Consider the following 19218-nt stretch of genomic DNA (forward strand, 5'->3'; position numbering starts at 1 on the left):
ACAATCTAACTAAGAGGAATTACAGAAACTCAAATGAAGGCCGAACATGATAGTGGGACAAGAGGAAAATAAAAAGAAATAGACAAAAGAACTAGGAGTCAAAGGACATTTATAGAGGTATAAATATGTATGTACATATGTAAATGTACATATGTAAATGTGTTTATATATAAGGATAGGAAGATAGATCTATGTACATATATTTATATGTTAAATATAGAGGTAGCAGATGGACATTGGGCCTCTACTCAAGTACTCCCTCAACGCAAGAACTTTGTTCTAATAATCCGACATTCCATGATGCTCACCCTCTCGACACAATCACTGAAGACAAAATGGGTGCATAAGCAAATGTGGTGAAGAGAGCAGATGGTGTCTAGCTATCAAAAGATATAGCATCTGGGGTCTTAAAGGCTTGAAGCTAAACAATCAGCCCTCCAGCTGAGAATCAATAAAGTCCACATAGAAAAGCACACCAGCCTGTGTGATCATGAGGTATCAATGGGATCAGGTACAGATATCAAAGACCCAGAACAAAAAGTATATAGCTGTGAATGAGGGGGAGTGTGGAGACCCAAAACCGATTGGTAGAAAATTGGACATCCCCTTACAGAAGGGTCACAAGGAAGAAAAGAGCCAGTCAGGATGCACTATAGCACTGATGAAACACACAACTTTCCTCTAGCTCTTGAATGCTTCCTCTCCACCACTATCATAACCCCAATTCTACCCAATTCAATTCTTACCTACTGACTAGACCAGAGCATGTACATGGGTACAGACAAGAGCTGGAAACACAGGGAATCCAGAACAACCCCTCAGGGTCAATAATGAGAGTAGCAATACCAGGAGGGGAAGAGGAAGGTTGGGAAACAAAGAGAGAACCGGTCACAATGATCTACATATAACCTCCTTTCAGGGGGATGGACAACAGAAAAGTAGGTGAAGGGAGACATCAGTCAGTGTAAGATATGAAAAAAATAATTTATAAATTATCAAGGGTTCATGAGGGAGGGAAGGGAAATAATGAGGAGCTGATACCAAGGTTCAAGTAGAAAAAAATGTTTTGAAAATGATGATGGCAACATATGTACAAATCTGCTTGACACGATGGATGGGTATATGGATTGTGATAAGAGCTGTACGAGTCCCCAATAAAATGATTTTTAAAGGCAATTAAAAGATAATATATTCCTCCCCACCACTATCATGACCCCAATTCTACCTTACAAATCCAGCTAGATCAGAGGATGGACACTGGTACAGATAGAAACTGGAAACACAGGGAATCCAGGACAAATGATCCCTTCAGGATCAGTGGTTAGAGCGGTGATACCGAAGGGTGGAGGGAAGGTGGGGTAGAAAGGGGGGACTGATTACAAGGATCTACAGATGACCTCCTCCCGGGGGGATGGACAACAGAAAAGTGGGTGAAGGGAGGGAGATGTCAGACAGTGTAAGACATGACAAAATAATAATAATTTATAAATTATTAAGGGTTCATGAGGGAGGGGGGAGTAAGAAGGGGAGGGAAAAATGAGGAGCTGATACCAAGGGCTTAAGAGAAGAGTAAATGTTTTGAGAATGATGAGGCCAACGAATGTAATAATGTGCTTGACACAATGGATGGATGTATGGATAGTGATAAGAGTCATATGAGCCCCCAATAAAATGATAATATAAAAGTATTTTTGTTTATAATTCTGTTTGATTTAAAAGACAATTGCATAAAGCATAATATAAATCAATGTTGAGGTACACTGTATAAAGATGTAATTCATATGACAATAACAACAAAAGAAGGAGAGAATGAAGCTACTATTAAGCAAAATTTTATATTCTATTATGGTGAAGTGAAATGTTCAGTTTAAATATGACCCTTATATCCAAGTCTTTGTAGCTCCCACCAAATACTTGGGTAGGGCCATGCAAATAGGGTGTGTGAAACACTAATGGAGGAGATTGGTCAGATTTGCCATTCCTCTGGATATGAATCATCCCAGAAGCAACAACAGAGAATGTCGTGATCACCCAGAAAGAACAGCCACCAACAGAGTGCGCAAGATCCCTGCCTGAAGTGGTGGAGGCAGCAAAGGCAACAGTGACCAAAGCAATAGAGACTCAACAAAGACGCAGAGAAGAGGCACATAATTATGAAGCAGAGTGGTGGCCTTCCCAGGCCACAGGAAAAGGCAGAGGTCAAGAGGCCATGGGGCTGAGAAGCATTAAGGACTAGAAAGAGACTTACTTGACTGCTGGCTGAACGGAGACACTACCGTGGACAAAGGACTATCTCCTTAGTGTTTTCTAATTTGACATGACTCGGCGCCTATTAATTCGACTCGTAATCTAGCAACTTCCCTAATAAACCCCCACAACTGTGTGTATTATCGGTGCGATCTGTATAGTCATTGCAATGAATTATTAAACTCAGCAGAAAAGTGGAGTGCCATGGGAGAAACAACTGGTGTCAGAATAGGGTAATAAAGATGAAGGGTGGAAGCATGCCTGACCTCTGCTTCTTGGCAATAGGCCTTAGGCTGGCTAGCTCTCTCCCTACTGAAGCTGGAGCCACTAGTCATGGCTGCTCCACCCCTTCTCTAACTACTATTCATCCTAACAATATGCGTTAAATTACGATGGTAATTATAATCCCAGAGCAACCACTTTGAAATAACTAAAAATATTTAGTAAAAGAAACAACAATGTGATTGAAATGATACACTAGGAAATAGCCACCTAACAAAAGCAGGCAGTAATAGAGGAATTGCAAAACACAAAAGAAATAAATATAAAAAAGGCAAAATGGCCAACATAAATCCTGTCTTATCAGTGACAACATTCAATGTACATAGATTAGATACTCCAATTATTCTTAGTTGGAAGAGAAGGGAAGGATGAATTTAGTAAAAACATACACATGATCAAACTACATGCTATCTACAAGAGACATGGTTTATATTGAAAGGGACAAATTGAAAGTAAAAGAAAAAAATATATACTGCATAAAAAGAAAACTGAAGTATCTAGACTAATACCAGACACGTGAAAAAGATGTTTAACATCACTAGTCATTAGGGAACTGCAATTAAAATCACAATGAGATATATCTTACACCCACTAGGATGGCTACTACCAAAAAAATGGCAAGAATGTGGTAAAACTAGAACTTTGTGCATTGTTGGCCAAGATGTAAAATCGTGCCACCATTATGGAAAACAGTTTGGCAATTTCTCATTGCCAAAAGACCCAGCAACTCCACTTCGAATATATGCTCAATAGATTGAAAGCAGAAACTCAAACAGATACACCAGTGTCCACTTCAATAACATTCATAATCACCAAAAATAAAAGCAACACAAGTATTTACCAATGGATATATGAATAAGTAATAGATGGTATATACATGCAATGGATTTCATTTTATTTAGATCCAAAATCAGAGTTCATGGAGGCAGCAATAAAGAAAACCAATGACATTTGTTCTGGGTAAATGTGCTGCACAAGACCTTTTTAAAGTATCAAACAGCAAAGATATCACTTTGAGGTCTGAGATGCAGCTGATTCAAACCCTGGGATTTTCAATCTCTCATATTCATGTGAAAGTTGATCAAGGTATAAGAAAAAGTGAAAAATTGTGAAGCTGCTCAAAGGCATCTAACGACAACTATATATACACACATTCCACTGATTTTCTCCTCTGAAGAATCCAGGACAAGACAGGAAGAATGTGGAGAAATTGCTAGTGATCGTGTATATCCACTTTGGAGAATAGCTTAGTTATCCCTCAAAAAGTTAAACATAGATTTATGACCCAGCAATTCTACTACATCCCCAAAAAACAATTTATTATTTATTTATTTTCCAAGCTATGTATTTAAATTTTTTACAAGACAACCTTATGACCTTCAAAGTACTCTCCATTACACTTAATACACTTGTCAAATCTGCAATTTCATTCTTGGAATCAGTTTTCAAACTAAGCTGTTTGGATGGCTGGCAGCACCTCCCTCGTTTTTTGTCTTCACCTCTTCTACCTCATCAACTCTCTGTCCTTTCACATTCCTCTGCATTCATGGAAACAAAAAGAAGCCACACAGAGCGAGGTCAGGAGAGTAAAGTGTGTAGGGAAAGGAGAGACATGCTGTTTTTTGCCAAAAACTGATGCGTTGAGATGGCTGCGTGAGCAGACGCATTGACGTGGTGAGAAAATCAGTCCCTCATCTGCCACAAACCAGGCCTTGCTTGTCACACACTGTTATACAATCTTTACAGAACCTCTAAATAGAAAGCTTGATTAACAGTCTAATCTGGTGGAATGAACTCAAAATGCACTACTAGTAGACATTTTCATCTCTTTGGGAAGTTGGCAGGTGTCCAGAACAAAATTTGTCATCCATTGACATTTCACCATTTTTGAAATAAGAAAACCACTCATACACTTGAGTTTTTCCCAAAGTGCTGTCCTTGTAAGCTGTATTCAACATCACAACAGTTTCTGCAGCAGTTTTCCATAGGAGGAAACAAAATTTCACAGCTGCATGCTATTCTCCTAAATCGACCATCACAAAAAACAAGGCTCAAGTAAAACTGGTTTTACGAAAAAATACACTGTGACCAGAGAGAACCTTCCCAGGTGATGCCACTCAGAGCGAGTTGCTCGATGCTCACCTAGCAAGAAAAATAAGTACTATTAAACCTCTGCACCACCCAGTGCAATTTCTGGGGTAGTTTTTTTGGTACCCCCTCATATATACCCAAGAGAATATTTTGTTATAAATCATTTTATTGGAGGCTCATACAACTCTTACCAAAATTCATACATACATCCATTGTGTCTAGCACATTTGTACATTTGTTGCCATCATCATTCTCAAAACATTTTCTTTCTACTTGAGTGTTTGGTATCAGCTCCTCATTTTTCCCCCTCCCTTCCCCAACCTCCCTCATGAACCCTTGATAATTTATAAATTATTATTATTTTTCATGTCTTACACTGATTGATGTTTCCCTTCACCCACTTAACTGTTGTTCATCCATCCCCCAGGGAGTGGTTTATATGTAGACCATTATGATCGGTTCCTCCTTTTCCCCCACCTTCCCTTTACTCTCCTGATATCTTTATTCTCAATATTTGTCCTGAGGGGTTTATCTGTCCTGGATTCCCTGTGTTTCCAGCTCTGATCTGTACCAGTGTACATGCTCTTGTCTAGCCAGATTTGTAAGGTTGAATTGGGATCATGATAGTGGGGGGAGACGAAGCATTAAAGAACTATAGAAAAATTATATGTTTCATCAGTGCTATATTGCACCCTGACTGACTCCTCTCCTCTCCGAGACCCTTCTTAAGGGGATGTCCAGTTGCCTACAGATGGGCTTTGAGTCTCCACTCTACACTCCGCAATTCACAATGATATGATTTTTGTTGTTTGATGCCTGACACCTGATCCCATTGACACCTCATGATCACACAGGCTGGTGTGCTTCTTCCATGTGAGCTTTGTGGCTTCTCAGCTAGATGGCCGCTTGTTTACCTTCAAGCCTTTAAGACCCCAGATGCTATGTCTTTTGATAGCTAGGCACCATAAGCTTTCTTCACCACTTTTGCTTATGCACTGACTTTGTCTTCAATGATCATGTAGGGAAAGGTGAGCATCATGGAATGCCAGTTTAATAGAACAAAGTGCTCTTGCATTGAGGGAGTACTTGAGTAGAGGCCCAATGTCCACCTTAATACTAAACCTATAAATATATGCACATAGAATTATTTCCCCATCATCATATATAAATATATTTACATATGTAAATGCCTATATTTATAACTCTATAAATTCCCTTTGCCTCCTAGTTCCTTCCTTTTATTTCCTTTTACATTCTTCTTGTCCCATTATCATGTTCAGTCTTCATTGGATTTCAGTAATTCCTCTGAGAATTAAAATTTTTATTTATACAAAAACCCATTTACAATGTTCATAGCAGTCTTATTAGCAATAGTCAAGAAAGAAGGAAACTAAATTTCAGGCCCAAAAAAGACACTGGTTTACAGGACAAATACCATATATACTCATGTATAAGCCAAGGTTTTCAACACATTTTTAATGCAGTTTTTGTGGTAAAAGTAGGTGCCTGGCTGATATTTGGGGAAGCTTATACTTGAGTATATATGGTAGTTCACACCAGAAACCATGGGCTCATTTTCCCTGACCAGAGAACTAAATAATGCCCAACTACCACTGCTTGCCATTTTAATTAGGGCTCTAACAGATGCACCCTGATAGAACTGAAGAAAGATATGGAAGAGAACCTCCAACTCAAGATAAATAAATAATTTTTTTAAAAAAAGAAACGGGTCAGGGAAGATAGGCCTTCTTAGGTTGGGTTTTCTAGAAAGGCAAAACCAGTGAAGCTTATATGTATGCTTACAGAGATATTTATCTGAAGGAAATGGCTCATGCAGTAGTAGAGGCTAGCAAATTCCAAGTGCATGGGTCAGATGTCAGGTTGGAGGCTTCTGATTCACCTACCTACCGGTGTTGATGAAGCCAAGATTGATTGATCAGTCAGCAGACTGCAGAGCCACATGAGTCCAAGTTTGGCAGGTTGCTGATTACTCCCTAAGTTGGTAGGGAATATGGTAGGCTACTAGCTCAAGTCCAAGGAGCCAGAGGTCGGATAACAGATGCAGGATCCAGCTCTGGCAAAAAGCAAGCAAACGTTACAGAGCACTCACATACTGAAATCAGACCATAACTCCAAAGAAACTCCCTTTCAATTGATTGGCTGCTCATAGCTGATCTCATCACAGAGGTAATTACTACCAAACCACTGAAAATCATGGCCCAGTCAAGTTGACACACCACCAAGTTAACCATCATACAGATATACTGAGCTAGTCAAGTCTAGATTCCTCCCTGGAACTATCACACTCTTCCACCCTTGACCTGAAACTAACCCCTGGGGTCACTTTCAGCTAAATAGACTAAAAGATCAGTGCTGTGCTCCTTTAAGAAAGTATCTCTGTGAGACCAAATGGTCAACACTTACCTTTAAACAGAGATGAGAATATAAGGAAAGGGAAATGACATGAATAGAAACAAAGCAGGCAGAACAGAAATGAGAATGTCCGTGCGCTGTGAATAATATAGCCAATGTCACTGAACAACTTGTGTAGAAATTGTTGAATGAAAATCTACACTGCTGAGTAAACTTTCACTGAAAATACAAAACATTATTTTCAAAAACAATAGCCAAAAAATGGAAATAACCCTAATATCTATCAATCGCCAACAAATCAAACAAAATGTGGAACATCCATAAAGTAATTTTACTTGACCATAAAAAGGGAGGAAGTATTGATACATACAATGATAAGAATGAACCATGACAGTGACTAAGGGCGATACAGGGGCCAACACCAGAGACACAGTGTGGGAATTGCACCTGACCTGATCCCACCACACCGAGGCAAATCACTGGGGGAGTGCAGCGGAACAGCAAGGGAATGGAGTGGCAAGGTCCTCAGGGAATGCTGAAAGTGGACTTTGGGGTCAGGGCGTGGTCCCCCAACAGACTGGACTGGAAAATGCTCCTAAGGGCCAGCAAACGATCCTTGAACTAACTACAAGCTTTTCTTTTGTGAAGTGTTTTGTTTTGCTCTTTGTCAGTGGTTTGTTTTTGTTGTTTTGTTGTCTGGTTGTATACTGTTGCTTTGTTTTCCTCTGTCTTGTTTTCATGCATGTTAGTGTCTCCACAGATCTGTCTGAATAGGACAAGCTGGATGAACTATCTGGAGGTAAAACAACGGACCGACAGTTCCGGGGGGAACTTGGGCTGGGGGAGGGGTAGGGGGGTAAGGAAGTGGTGTTAACAAACACAGGGAGAAGGGAACAACATGGGACCCAAAATGGTAGTGAGGGGGGAGTGGCAGGCCTGGTGGGAAATGATCAAGGGTAAGGTCACGTAGAGAAGAGGTATAGCTGTAGCCCAGGTGGGGACGGAGCATGGTAGTGGGGCAGGAGGAAAGTCAAGGGAGATGGAGGAAGGAGCTGGAGGTCTAGACAAAGACATGTACATGAAAATATATATATGAGGATGGGGAAATAGATCTATGTGTCTATATTTATAGGTTTAGTATTAAGGTGGCAGAAGGACCTTGGGCTTCTACTCAAGCACTCCCTCAATGCATGAATACTTTCTTTTATTAAATTTGCACTCTATGATGCTCACTCTCCCAACACAACTGCTGAAGCCAAAGTGGGTGAACAAGTAAATGTGGTGAAGAAAGCTGATGGTGCCCGGCTATCAAAAGAGATAGTGTCTGGGGTTTTAAAGGCTTGGAGATAAACAAGCGGCCATCTAGCTCAGAAGCAACAAAGCCCACATGGAAGAACACACCAACCTGTGTGATCGTGTGGTCCCGAAGGGATCAGTTATCAGGAATCAAAGAACAAAAAAATCATATCATTGGCTGCACACCTCCATGATATTATCGCTGAAGACAAACGGGTGCATAAGCAAATGTGGCGAAGAAAGCTGATGGTGCCCGGCTATCGAAAGAGATAGTGTCTGGGGTCTTAAAGGCTTGAAGGTGAACAAGCGGCCATCTAGCTCAGAAGCAATAAAGCCCACATGGAAGAAGCACACCAGCCTGTGTGATCACGAGGTGCCAAAGGGACCAGGTATAAGGCATCATGCAAAAAAAAAAAAAAAAAGAACATATATATATATATATATATATATATGTGTGTGTGTGTGTGTGTGTGTGTGTATATATATATATATATATATATATATATATATATATATATATATATATATATACCATAGTGAATGAGGGGGGAATTGCAGAGTGGAGACCCATGGCCCAAGTGTCGACCACTGGAGATCCCCTCACAGAGGGGTTTAGGAGAGGAGACGGATCAGTCAGGGTGCGATGTAATGCCGATGAAGAACACAGCTTTCCCCCAGATCCTGGATGCTTCCTCCCCCCAACTACCATGATCTGAATTCTACCTTGCAGGACTGGATAGGGCAGAGATTGTACACTGGTGCATATGGGAGCTGGAAGCACAGGGAATCCAGGGTGGACAATACCTTCAGGACCAGGGGTGTGAGGGGCGAGGCTGGGAGAGTGGAGGGTGAGTGGGTTGGAAAGGGGGAGCTGATTAAAAGGATCCACATGTGACCTCCTCCCTGGGAGATGGACGGCAGAGAAGAGGGGGAAGGGAGACTCCGGATAGGGCAAGATATGACAAAATAACAATCTGTGGATTATCAAGGGCTCCTGAGGGAAGGGGGAGCGGGGAGGGAGGGGAAATAAAAGAGGACCTGATGCAGAGGGCTTAAGTGAAGAGCAAATGCTTTGAGAGTGATTAGGGCAAAGAATGTACGGATGTGCTTTATACAATTGAAGTATGTATATGTGTGGATTGTGATGAGTTGTATGAGCCCCTAATAAAATGTAAAAAAAAAAAAAAGAAAAGAATGAACCATGAACTCATTATGCTCCACCCCTGTTTATCACATTATTCACAATAGCAACAAGATGGCAGTAACCTAAGTGTCCATCAATGGCTGAATGGATAAACTGGTACATTCACACAACGGAATACTACTCAAAGCTCAAGAATAACAATGATTCTATAAAATGTCTCACAACATGGGTAAACCTGGAGGACATTAAGTTGAGTGAATGATTTAACCACGAAAGGACCAATACAAAGGGCTTTCCAAGAGTCTGTATTAAAATCCCATTATTTTTTCATTGTATTTTTTCCAAAAATTTTTGAAGCCCCTCATATTTTTTTTGCCCCTCGTATTCTATGAGACCACCATTATAAAAAGCCAAGAAACTGTTGATGCATAGAGAGAATCATTCTTGGTTACCAGGGATGGGAGAGGAAGAGAGAGAAGAAACCACTAACTAGATTGTAGACATATATAACTTGCGTGAAGGAAAAGACAATATACACAATAGGTAGGGGAAGGAAGGTTAGTGGGTGGGGGTGATAGAGGGGGCGGGTATCAGCACAACAGAACCCAAGCAAAGGAAGACATTGAGAGGTAGGCAAGAGCAAAGGGCAACAACAATAAACATTACTGCATCCACAGTGCTGCACTGTCTGTAATGACAACCATTTACAAGAGGACACACAGATAGAAATGTAATCTGAACAGGTGTGGGAAGGTGTATGGGAGGCACACCCATGAGCATAGATAGGTTTGGCAGAGGATATTTCTACATAAGCCTTTGTATGTGCTGCAAATATATTTAGCTATTAGTAGAACATACAGGGGGCCAAGTTGTGCAAACGTCTTGGCTGTAACCAAGCACCTTGAGGGAATGAGTTACTGGGCTTACGGACTTAATGCAGCTGTGGGATTCAGTTGGTTAGCAGAACAGATACCTAATTGTTGTTGCATTCCATGAACTGGTTGTTTGTAATTAGGATTCTCTCAAAGGTGGGCAGCTGGGAAGGCGCCCAATGTGGAAATCGCAAGTTTACATTCCTTGCTCTTTTTGAACACTCATCTGTGCAACAGCGTATTCTAAACACCCATGGTAATGTTCATTCTGTCCATGGGTATAAAAAATTAGATGGGACTATGCTTGTAATATTTATTTACAAATTTTATAAAACTCATTAAACTTTTGATGAAATAATACATTTTTACTCCCTTGCATTTGTAACTTCAGTAAACAAAGACATAACGTGAAGGGGAAAGGTGCTAAACAACCAGACACGCTGTCATTTATTTCAGCTTGTGTTACGCCCTAAATTCCCATGAGATATTATCAGTGAATTGTGCAATTCCTGAAAGTGTACAGAGTTTAAAATATTGTCAGGACAATGGCTTTCAGTTTAGCAGAAGCAGGGATTTTTCAAAGATGAACATAGTATGTTCAGAGAAGATAAGTTACTTGCTTCTAATCTATCAAACACAGTGACTATTGTCTAATTAGTCTACCTCTAACGGAATGGGATCCTACTCCTACAGTGAAAAGGTGGCTAAGGATAAATCACACAGCCAATGATGATCGGATAAAAGTTAAGAATACTGCAGGTGAGGATGCCAATCAAGAAGCAAGATGGAAATATCTTTCACAGTTTTATTGGGGTTTGTCAGGTATTGTTGAATATTTTTTCATTCATATTTTAGAACTTCTTATAACACAGCCTAGTTTTGTGTGTCTCTTTTATTGTTCTTATTTAAGTATTAGTTGTATGAAATAATAAACTACTTTTCGGCATATCATTTTTATACTTAAAATGGTAATTAGGACAGTGAATCAGTTGTTAAATTATTTGAATCCCACCACTGGCTTAGGACTCAGGGGTCATCTAGGTAAATAGCATAACAGAGTCCATAAAAACAATATTCTACATCCCACTTTGGTGAGTAGTGATTGGAGTCTTAAAAAGCTTGTGAACAGCTATGGAAAGTCAAACAATGGTCTCTTTCCACCTGCAGCAAAGGAGAAGAAAATTTTAAAATTCAAAGGAAAATTTAGTCTAAAGGAGTAATGGACCATTAATGAACCATCCGAAGCACAGCTTCCAGTAGCCCAAGACAGGAAGAACAGCTATCACGCCCAACTACGCAGAGCGGGGGGCCACAGTAGAAGGACCTAGGCAGAGTGGAAGAAAAATACAGAACAACATTCAGCCTTACTGGTCTGACAGAAACTAGTGTAACCCCCGAAGACTATAGCTTTAGACACCCTTCAGACCTGGAACTGAACACACTGCCGAGTTCATCTTTCAGCAAACAACAGACAAGCCTTTAAAGTAAAGAATAACTCATTAGGAACGTGCTCCTTACAGCAGTCAACTGTAAGGGCAAAAGGCAGAAGAGACCGAAAGGGCAGCATTTACCCGAAAACAACAAGAAGAGTCAGGAAAGGAAGATGCACGGATATGGGGAACCCAGGGAGGAGGTGGGAAGCATGCCACACAGTAACACAGAGAGAATTGTAACTAATGTCACAAAACAAAATGTGTACAACTCATTAAACGGGAAAATAATTTGTGCTGTACACTTTTACCCAAGTCAAAACAAACACTTCTTTAATATTATACTGGGCTAAAAAAGTCAGACACAAAAAGCCACATATCATATGATTCTACTTGTGTAAAATTTCCAGAAGAGGAAAATCCATATTCTAATAGTTGGCAGGGGATAGAAGTAGCAGGAGATGGGGAGACACTGCTGTGTACAGCTGATAAAAGTGGCCTGGATTTAGACAGCAGTGATGACACACCTTGCTAGCACACTAAAAACATGCTGATTTTTACCCCTTAAAAGAGTATGTTTTAAGGGATATCAATAACATCTCATTTTTTTCAAACTACCAAGAGAGAACCCTAGGTGAAAGGTGGATGCAACATGGAGTCCAGACACAGAGTGAGATCTAGCTGGAGAAGAGGATCCAGTCTCTGAAAGGAGAGGAGAAACAGTACGCATGCTGTGGATGAAAGACAAGCCAACAACAAGGTGAGAGCCAGTGGGGAACGGGGCTGGTAGCAGAGAGGCACCTAGTGGCAGGGTAATAGACGTTACAGAGAGAGGCTGTCTTGAAGGTGAACAAGGGAGATTGGGGAGGGAAGTGGGAACTGAAGGCAGAGAAGGGCCCTGGTAGAAAATTGAAACCTCAGGGGTGGAGCCAAAGAAGTTATGTGAAGAAAAAGAAGGACACATAGCAAAGAGGAGAGTGAAGGTAGAGGAGACAGAACCGTACATGGGGAAAGTAACATAAGTCCAAAGGATACATGGCAGAGTGGCCACACGAAAAAGTGATGTAGGAGTGAGGCTTGTTGGAAAAGTGGGACAAAATGAGAGAAAGGGAGCCAATGAGGGAGCACTGAGACCGGGTACAATGTGGAGAAATGAAGGGCCCGCAGGCTAACAGGCTGATAAATAAGGCAGCGTTTAAAAGGGCTCATGCAGTGAGGCTGTGAGTGGGCCTTATGAAGAGTCTGGTGAGAGGGCAGAGACCAAGGGGAGAGAAAAGGCACTAGCAGAAGAACTCAAACTCAACTCATTGCCACTGAGCCCGTGGCGTCTCACCGTGCGGCTGGACTGCCACTGTGGGTTTCCGACACGGTAACTCTTCATGGGAGTAGAAAGTCTCACCTTTCTCCTGAGGAGCAGCGGGTGGCTGAGCTGCCGACCTTTGCAGTTAGTAACCCAATGCATAGCCATGATGCCACCAGGAATCCAGAAGTCAAATGAGGCACAAAGGGAGCAGCAGGATCCCCATACTCCTGAAATAGCAAGTCAGCTTTTATAGCAAGAATCTTCAAGCTGCCCTCAATCAGGTGGCTGCAAAAGACAGGAAGTACATGATACAGCCAGAAGAAGAGTGGAGATTCAAACTGATGACCTCTCAGTTAGCAACCCAATGCCTAACCCACAATGCACCAGGGATTCTAGAAATACCATATGACCCAGCCACGCTTCTATTCGATGTATACTGTAAAGAACAAGGAACAAAGAATGAACAAATATATGCACACCCGTGTTCATTCTTCACAGCAATATTCACAATATTGATAAAACAGAAACAACCAACATGCCCTTCTGGGGAAAGTGAATAATAAACTTTGGAACACACACACAATCGGATTTGAAGAGCATTGTACTCAATTAATCTGAAGGCTGGTGAAGAATATTCAACGTACTCTGAGCTGCCAAAAGAAGAAACACATCTGTCTTGGAAGAAGTACAGCCAGAGTGCGCCTTAGAAGTGAGGGAAGAAGAAAAAAAAAGAAGTGAGGGAAGACTTCTTTGGACATACATCGTATATGTTGTCAAAAGAAGATATCGTGCTTGGGAAAGCAGAAGGGTCTGGAAAAAGAGGAAAGCCCTCAACTAGCTGGATTGCTATAGTGACAGCAACAATGGGGTCAAATATAGCCACAATTGTGAGGAAGATGCGGGACTGAGCCATTCTGTTGTACATAGAATTGCTGTGAGATGGAATCAGCTTGATGGCGCCTAAGAGCAACATGCTGAGTGAAAGTTAGTCAAACGCAAAAGGACCGATCTTGTGTGAAATAAAAAAATAATAAGATACATGTTATCATACCAAAAACCAGATTTTGGGAATTTTCAGATGTGGGAAGAGCAGGCAGAGCTGGAAAGTAATTAGCTAGAAGGTAGACAGGTATCAACTTGATTAAGGGGAAAATACCATCTGACAAAAGGGAGGGGGAAAAAAGTGGGGAGGCAGGGCAAGCTACTGGGAAGGTTACGTTGTTACAGTTATAGAAAATTCACCACAAAAAAGTTTGGGTTTGTTTTTAATAAAATAAATTGGTCCTTTGAGGAAAGCTTTTGGGAGGCTCTACTCTGAGAGACCTCAGCTTAGTACACATGGTCAAGTATCAGTTTCAAGTATGTAATAGTATTTTGTTAAGAAATGCTTTCTCGTGTATTAGCCCATATGACTCTTATAATCATGCTACGAGCGATGCAGGCCAACTGAATCTCGAGAGAGAATCTTCACCTTATGAAAGCAGGGATGTTAGCGTAAGTTTTCCACAGCCAGGACATCTTGGCTGGCCTGGAGGTTTAGGGCCCTGGTTTCATGGGACATTACAGTTAATTAGCCTATTAATATGCTTAGTGCTTCTGTTCTACCTTCTAATTCATTGCATAGTCCTGCGGGTCTTAAAATCATGTGAGTGATCGTGCAAGGCATGACAGTTACCTCTGTGCCTGGAGCAACAGAGGAAGAAGGAGGATCAGGACTAGGAAGAGGGTATGGAGCTGATGGTGCCCGACTACCATGACTGAGAACGTTGTGATTAAAGATTCCATAGAAGAATCCTGATCAAAATAGGGATATGCAGAACAGGATTTCAAATTCTTATGGACTCCAGACTTTGTAGAGTCAGGGGGGCTGGATGAACCCTTGAAACTACTGCCCTGAGATAATCTTTAAAACTTAAATCAAAGATACTCCCTAAAATCTTAAAACCAAATAGTAGTTAAGCACAACTAGTGAAATTTTAAATACCTGCCTTGAGCATTATGCTCTTTTAAGAACTATTGTGGAAAACTAAAAAACCAATTTAAAAAAAGAACTATTGTGTTGGGGTCAAATTAACAACTCAACAAATTAAACAACCGAAGCAACAGTAAGTTTATGTTCACACGAAGGAACAACTCAACAACAGCAGGTGAGAACACTTGCACAACCCAAGGAGTGTAGTTGCCGTCACGAAATTGTACATGTGCAAACTATTGAATTGGTATCTATTTTGCTGTGTGTAGTCTCAACTACAGCAACAAAATAACCTAAAAGAAAAACCTGCTCATACAACTCTTATCACAATCCATACATATACATACATCAATTGTATAAAGCACATCTGTACATTCTTTGCCCTCATCATTTTCTTTTTTTTCTTTTCTTTTTTTACATTTTATTAGGGGCTCATACAACTCTTATCACAATCCATACATATACATACATCAATTGTATAAAGCACATCCGTACATTCCCTGCCCCAATCATTTTCAAAGCATTTGCTCTCCACTTAAGCCCTTTGCATCAGGTCCTCTTTTTTTTCCCCTCCCTCCCCGCTCACCCCTCATTTTTCTGATTTCCTTCCGATGTCTTTATTTTCTGGGAGACAGACTGGCATCTGGCCTCCTCAGAGACTGTGACCCTGGGTCCTATGGAAAGGAGAGCACAGGACTAAATAAACAGTCTTGCCCACAAATGCTTCCGCTTCACTCTTCTTCTCCCCTCTTCACCAAGGCAAGACGTTAAGAAAGGAGTAAGAAGTTGAGACTCAGTTCTCATTCTCCCCTCTCTAGGCAAGTTGACGACATTCATTATACATGAATCTTAAGATTTTCTACATTGAAGTAATGAAACTCTGTGCTCCTTCTCCAAAACAGCACATGTTTAATATGAATTAAAATATTTTCTATTTTTCTTTCTTTGAAAATCTCCACAAGAATTTTCTTGCATGTGGTTCTCAATTGATTTGTTTCTTTTTAAATCATAGTTCTTTGCTGCAACCGTTCGTTGTTGGGTGATCGTAAGCAAAATTTTACTTGCATGTGATATCAAATTATATCATTGTGCGGTTTGAGCAGTCTGTTGAGTCATATTTCTTTGGAATGGGCATAAACATGCATCTCTTCCAGTCAGTCAGCCAAGTACAACCAGCAATGGTTGCAGCAGTACATTGACAGGGAACTCCCAGAAGCTCAGACCAAATTCAAAAGAGGACATGGAACAAAAGATATCAGATGGATCTTGGCTTAAAGCAGAGAATACCAGAAATGTGTTTACTTGTGTTTCATTGACTATGCAAAGGCATTCAACTGTGTGGACCATAATAAACTGTGGATAATGTTGAGAATAATGGGAATTCTGAACACTTCATTGTGTTCATGAGGAACCTGTACATGAATCAAGAGGAAGCTGTGTGAACAGAACAAGGGAATACTGCATGACTTAAAATCAGGAAAGGTGTGCATGAGGGTTGTATTCTCTCATCATACTTGCTCAACTTGTATGCTAAGCAAATTATCAAAGAAGCTGGCTTACATGAAGGAGAATGTGGCATCAGGATTGGAAGAAGGCTTATTAACAATATACAGTATGCAGATGATCCAACCTTGCTTGCTAAAAGTGAGACAGAAGGGTAGCCCTTGCTGATGAAGATCAGGGATTGCAGCCTTCAGTGTGGAGGACAGCTCAATGTAAGGAAGATCAGCATCCTCACAACTGGACCAATAGGTAGCATCATGATCAATGGCAAAAAGATGGAAGTTGTCAAGGATGTTGTCTTGCTTGGAAGCACAATCGATGCTCACGGAAGCAGTAGTCAAGAGATCAAAAGGCACATTGCATTAGGTAAAACCAATCTCCATCAGGTCAACTCAGACTCATGGCAACCCCATGGACAAGGTAGCTCTGCCTCATAGGGTTTCCTAGGCTGTAATGCTTATGGGAGCAGATCGACAGGTCTTATCTCCACTACAGTCACTGGTGTGTTAGAATCATGAAGATTTTGTTTGGCAGCCAAGTACTCCACCATTGAACCTCCTGGGCTTTGGGAAAAAGCGAGTATCGTTGAAGAGTTCTGTGGGGCCACTGCAACAAATTACTGAGCCCAGAGGATTAGTAGAGTGTCATGGGAAGGATGTGGTGTCAGCACAGGGTGAAAAGGGATGTGGCAGCAGGCCTCGGACCCTTCTATTCTGTTTCATTGTCTCAATGCTATAGCCTCGGTTGACTCTGTGATTGAGTGTGACCTCAAGAACACAAGAGGGGTTCAATATTTGAAAATCATACAATGAAAGGGACAAAACTCACAAAATCCAATACCTTTTCATGATAAGAGTACTGGATGAATTAGGAATAGAAAAGGACTTCTTCAACATCGTAAAGGTGATTTATGAAAAACCCACAGCTAATACTTAATGGTAAAGACTAGACATTTCTGCCTATAACATGAGGAAGAAGAGCTGAAAGAAGGGGCACTTAGCCAATTTGGGGCCTTCAAGGTAGACTCCCTGAAGAGATGATGCCTGAGTTGTGTTAGAAGGATAGTCAAGAATCATCCAGTTTGAGAAAAATGGTAAGGTCATTCCAGACACAGAAATCAAAATCATGACCAGCAAAACCATGGCAGCACTGGACCAAAGTGGGAGTTTGGGGGAAAGTACGAGCATTCCTCTATTACTAAAATAACAAATGCACCCAAGGAATTCAAAAGCTGAAAAAGTAAAGGCCAATCGGCTGGTGGAGGTCCCTTATACTACAGGAAGCCTAGGAAACATGCTGTTCTTGTTGTGTAGCTTCGAATTGATTCCAAATCATGGCAACCCCATTTGTACAGAGTAGAATCACACTCTATGGGGATCTACACACACACACACACACACACACACACACACACACAAAGGGTCTTTAAAACATTTGTGGGGAAAAGTCCATGGTCTTTTCATTCCAATTTTCAAGAAATTTTTTGAGGTCCCCTGAGAAGGCCTCAAAGGTGTGGAGGTATGGGGACCACATCTGACCTCCTCTGGCATCCGTGGGGAGAGCCCAATTAATTCCACACCTATGTCACCTATGTCCACAAACACAGGGGTCAGACATGGTTTTACTCCACCTTGCATCCCTCTTCATCCTATTCTGATATCAACTGTCTCTCACATGACACTCTCCTTCTCTGTGACCAAAAACTCACTGCCATCAAGTTGATGATGAACTCATAGCAATCCTACAGAACAGGGTAGAACTGCCCCTGTGAGATTCTGAGACTGTAACTCTTTATGGGAGTATAAAACCCAGTCTACTCCCACGGAGTGACTGGTGCCAACTGCTGGCCTTTGGAGCACATCCCAACTCATAACCACTATACCACCAGGGGTCCTCTACTCTGCAGGGTTCGATAATGCACTGCAATGGCCACACAGACTCAGAGACAGTACTCAGGATCATGAAGACTTAATAGGGTAGCGAAGAGGTAACAAGTCAGGATTTAAAAACATGAAGCGTGTAGTCCTTTTGTCTGCAGTGCTTCTTCTCAGCCATGCCAACAGGACACCTCTAGTCTACAGTCTCTCAGGGAATAAACAAACCCATGTTGGAAGAAGTACAACTAGAATGCTCCTTAGAAATGAGAATGGAGACCCGCCCCTGGAAGAGGACAGCATGCTTGATAAAGTGGAGGGGCAGCTAGAAGGAGGAAGACCATTAAAGAGATGGAGTGACACAGAGCCTGCAACAATGGACTCAGGCAATGACAATGGTTGTGAAGATAGCTTAGGATAGACAGTTTTTCATTCTATTGTGCATAGGGCCACCATGGCATCTAACATTAACAACATCTGCTTCATAGAGCATCATGATCATTAAAATAGTATTAGGAAGAATTTACAACAACAGAAAACATTTGTGACAAAAATACTGTGTTTTGATACCTTTAAGAAATCATACATATGACTCAACCAATGTAAAACTATGAATAGCAAATCCAAAAGAAATACATCAAAATGCTATTTTGAGATTAAAAGTTCGTGGCAATCAATGACATGAAACAACAGGTGTTGAATTGTTGAATGGAAAACTGATTTTCAAAAACAAAAAAGAACAGAAAACTGATTTTACTCATAAATCTTCACCCAATTCACAAGAATAAGCTGGGGGGGGGTGGTGGAGAAAGACTCCAAAGGACAAACCCC

The sequence above is a fragment of the Tenrec ecaudatus genome, chromosome 10 (assembly GCF_050624435.1).
Source record: "Tenrec ecaudatus isolate mTenEca1 chromosome 10, mTenEca1.hap1, whole genome shotgun sequence".
Lineage (NCBI taxonomy): Eukaryota > Metazoa > Chordata > Mammalia > Afrosoricida > Tenrecidae > Tenrec > Tenrec ecaudatus.